The sequence below is a fragment of the Delphinapterus leucas genome, chromosome 10 (genome assembly GCF_059928025.1).
Source record: "Delphinapterus leucas isolate spDelLeu-1000000601 "Yukka" chromosome 10, BTC_Dleu_Yukka2, whole genome shotgun sequence".
NCBI classification, from domain to species: Eukaryota; Metazoa; Chordata; class Mammalia; order Artiodactyla; family Monodontidae; genus Delphinapterus; species Delphinapterus leucas.
This window is the reverse complement of record NC_143138.1, coordinates 44,465,522-44,470,224: the sequence shown is the minus strand read 5'-3', so window position 1 is coordinate 44,470,224 and position 4,703 is coordinate 44,465,522.

Here is a 4,703-nt window from a genome sequence, read left to right as displayed (position 1 = left end):
GAAGAGAAAACCTGGTCGCCACAGCTAGAGAGAAGCCCACGTGCCTCAACGAAGAGCCTGCGCACCTCAACGGAGATCCCGCAGGCCTCATTGAAGATCCTGCGTGCCGCAACTAAGAGCCGATGCAGCCAAAGATAAATAAAATAAATAAATGAAAATAATAAATAAATCTTTAAAAAAAACAATAGCAGATCTCATCAGGACAAAATATATTCCAAGGGAGATCAATAAGAATGGCCTAGAAATTTGTTCTGTTTTTTTTCTGAAAACTCTAAAGTTTTGAGATGGAAGATTTTCTTTGGTGTAAACTTAAGAGTAGCACCATAAAGAATGAAAAAAAATCTCAAAGGCAACAATGCATTTCATTAAAATTTTAAGGTAGAATCATTTTTTCAAAACCTGATAAAACAGATGATAGTCTTTAGGTTTAATAGTTTTGAAATGATCAAATCTAGCTTTTGCTGTGTATGGATGATTCAACACTTTTGGTCATAGCATCTTTTTTCTTTTTTTTAATATTTATTTATCTGCCTGTGCTGGGTCTTAGTTGCGGCACGCAGGATCTTCTTTGCTGCGTGCGGGATCTTCATTGTGGCATGTGGGATCTAGTTCCCTGACCAGGGATTGAACCCAGGCCCACTGCATTGGGAGCATGGAGTCTTAGCTACGGGACCATGAGGGAAGTCCCTGTAGCATCCTTATTACTTGCATATGTTGGTTTGTTTTCATGAAAAGATATTTAATTATAAATAATAAAACTTTACAGAAGAGACTAGCTTAAAGGGAGTTCGACAAATATGTGGATTGTTGAGTAGAAGGTAACTATACTCTTTACCAAATTACACCAAGTAATCCTTTTAGAAAATGTGGTTCTTTTACCTATTTTAAGAGAAATTCATTATTCTCTACTCCAAGCATAAAATTATATTTAGTCTTTCCAAGATTACTTCTCGTGACTTTTGGAAAACTTACTTTATGTTTTCAAATACATGAATAGTGCTTCAGCTAACACATGGGACTGGACTGTAATATCTAACTCACAAATATCAGAGCTTTATTAATAATTTCAAAGATACAAGCAATCAAAAGGCACAGGCAGAATGGGGAGGTCTAGGACATCCTGGCTTTGTAGGTTCTTCCTTCTAGAATAAGAGGTGAGGCCTCTAACTGAGGTTTGGAGGTCACCTCACACAGTGGGTGTGTTTAAGTCGTGACACTTCTCCATTTTATACCTCAGAGTTGTACAGCTTGCATGACCTTCTCTAGGGAGTTATAAATCCATAGATCCTAGGTATGTTTGCCATAGGCAATTTTAAATCAGGGATACACAGTTAAGAGCATTCCATAGACAAAAACTCCACTTGTAGCAAATATCATTCATCTGTTTACTCAGAGCAAGGTCAACACACATTTTCTGTGAAGCGTCAGATAGTGCATATTTTAGGCTTTGCAGGCCAAGGGGCAAAATCAAGGATATTATGTAGGTGCTTATAAGCAAGAAGAAAATAAATCTTCACAAAATTTTTATTCATAAAATTGAAACTATACTAATAATAATTGAGTATAACTTTTTGTCAGACAGGCCTACAAATGAGACTGGAATTTAAAAAAATATCTTGTTTAATTAGGGTTCAAAGTGTTCCCTACCATCAGAATTAATGGCAAATGCTCACTTGCCAATGCTGACCCATTATGAGATTTTATGAATTTTGTGACCTTGGGTTAGGCAATGATTTCATAGATATGACAACAAAAATGTTATTTTCACAAATGATACCATCAAGAAAGTAAATACAACTTACACAATGGAAGGAAATATATGAAAATAGATCTTACAAGGGACATGAATACAAGATATATAAAGAGCTCTTACAGCACAATAATAAAAAGACAAATGCTCCAGTTTTTTAAATGGACAAAGGATTTAAACAGACATCACTTCAAAGAAGATATATAAATAGCAAATAAGCACAGGAACAGAGGCTTAGTATCATTAATCACTACATAAATGCTCATAAAAACTACAATGAGAGGCCCCTTCATATGCACTAAGATGACTATAATCAAAAAAGACAGAAAACAAAAAGTTTTGGTAAAGATGTGGAGAAATTGGAACCCTTATATCTTGCTGGCGGGATTGTAAAATAGTGCAGGCATTTTGGAAAAGTCTGGCAGCTCTAAAAGTTAAATATTATGCCATCATATTACACATCAATTTCATTCCTACGTATATACCCAAGAGAAGTGAAAGCATACATCCATACAAAAACTTGTACACAAACCTTCATAGCAGTATTAGCCATAATAGCTAAAAAGTGGAAAAAAAACAAATGTCTATCAACTCATGAATAGATAAATAAAATGTGGTGCATCCCTACAGTGAAATGTGATTCAGCAATAAGAAGAAATGAAGTTCTGATACATGCCACAACATAAATGAGCCTTGGGAATTTTATGCTAAGTGTAAGACATCAGTCCCCAAAGATCACACATTGTATGATTCCATTTATGTGAAATGTCAAGAATCGTCAAACTTATAGAGACAGAAAACAGATTAGTGGTTTCTTAGGAGTGAGAGATTGGGGGATTGGGGGAGGAATGCCTCCTAATGGGTTTCTTTCAATGGGGACAAAAACGTTTTTTAAAAATTGGATTGTGGTGTTTGTTGCACAAACCCTGTGAATAAACAAACAAACAAACAAAAAACCATTGAAATATGTACTTCAAATGGGTGAATTGCATGTGAATAATATTTCAATACAACTATTTAAAAAATACATAATAGGTTCAAATATTTTCTGCAAAGTACCTTCTGATGAATAATAAAATGAATAACTGTAGGCTTTAAGGACCTTACATTTTCACAAGTTTTGTAAAATTTTCCAACAAACATTTCTCCTGCTCCACACACATTTTTATCCACCATCAATTGTATCAAGTCTTAGCAGATTCCACCCAGGTTGTACTGAATTAGTGTTTTCTCAACCGTTTTGGAAATATTCTCTCCCACAGTTGTTTCACAGGCTATTTATAATGGCTAATTTGTGAGTCACTCTAAATTAATCAGCAATTACTTCTCAAATAAATAAGAACTGAGCAATATCAGTAACACCTGTTGATTTGTCAAGAGCCAAGAAAAACTCAGTCATTTGCCGTGTGTTTTAATTATGTTGCTCCTGATGTCCTCATTCCTTTGAATAACTGTTTTTGCTGAAAGGCAAATAGCCTTAAGTAAGTTTATTTTTTTCTGGGCACATGCCTTAAGCTACTGCAATAAAACACGATTTAATTACCTCACTATTGGTAAATGGCTTTCCTTAATTGGCTAACAAACAAACCACCCAGAAACTTATTTTGGTTACAGACTCATTTTTGTGAAGAAACTCTGCTGTGATATTTCATTTAAAATTTTCTAATTGTTGTGACTTGTCCTGTGAGTTGGATGAATTCTGAGTTTGGTAATGTGACATATATATGTTTTTTTTTAAGCACAGCTATAGTGTCAGTGTATAATACACACAATGCTTTGCCATCTAGTTTGGTGACAAAATAATCCACACGCCACTCTGCTTTAAAAGCACTAAGTCAAATTTTCTCTTTCTTTTCTTGCTTTGGCATGACTGACATACACTGGTAGTAAAAAAATAAAATGCAGTGTCATACAATGGTATGATGATATGCACGACACTAAAACAATGTCACATTATTACAGTGGCATCACTGTGGTTTGTGCTGCACTGAGCGGGCTACCCCGTGTGGCCTCTGTCACAACTACTCAGCTCTGCCCTTGCACCATGAAAGCACACAGGCAATCTGTAAACACAGCAGTGTGGATGTGCTCCAATAAAACTTTACCTGTGGACACTGAAACTTGAATTTTATACAGTTTTCACATATCATGATATGCTATTCTTATATTGGTTTTTTCAACTATTTAAAACTATAAAAAACATTCTTAGCTTACAGGCTGTACAGAAACAGGGGGCAGGCAGAAGGGCAGCAGCTTGCTGAACCCTGACCTAGGGGCTCAGTTATCACATTGAAAAGGAATTCAGATATGTCACATGCTTCCTTTTCTGTCATCCTCATTTCTCTTCCTGGCAAGCAGAACAACCGCTTTAACTTCTTTCTCCCCAGTGCCTTACTTCACTGCACATTATTACTAAACATTTAGAGCAGTACTTGAGAGACACAATATATAGCCAGTTAGATCCTACAGCAAATTGTTATTATTTGATAAAAGTGGATTTTGCCAGATTTAACTGGTCACCATCACTAAATAATAAGTATTATTTAGTGATGGTAACAGAGCCAGAGTCCTGGTTCACAGGGGTTGCTGATAAGCCCAGGGTGGGAGAGGGGAGACTGGGAAGTTACTGATTAATGGGTATAGAGTTCAGTTTTGCAAGATGAAAAGCGGTCTGGAGACGGATGATGGTGATGGTTGCACAACAATGTGAATGTACTTTAGGCCCTTGAACTATACACTTAAAATGGTTAAGATGTAAATTTGATGTTATGTGTTTTTACCACAATAAAAAAGTTTGCAAAAATACAGATTTTGTAATATCCTAACTGTACTAAAATTTTCTCCTGCTGATATGATTTCATTAAAGAGCAAATCCTCAAGTTTCTTCACAAACACACAATTCATTCAAGACCAACCAGAATGGACATATCAGACCTCTTTTAGAAGCTCTACT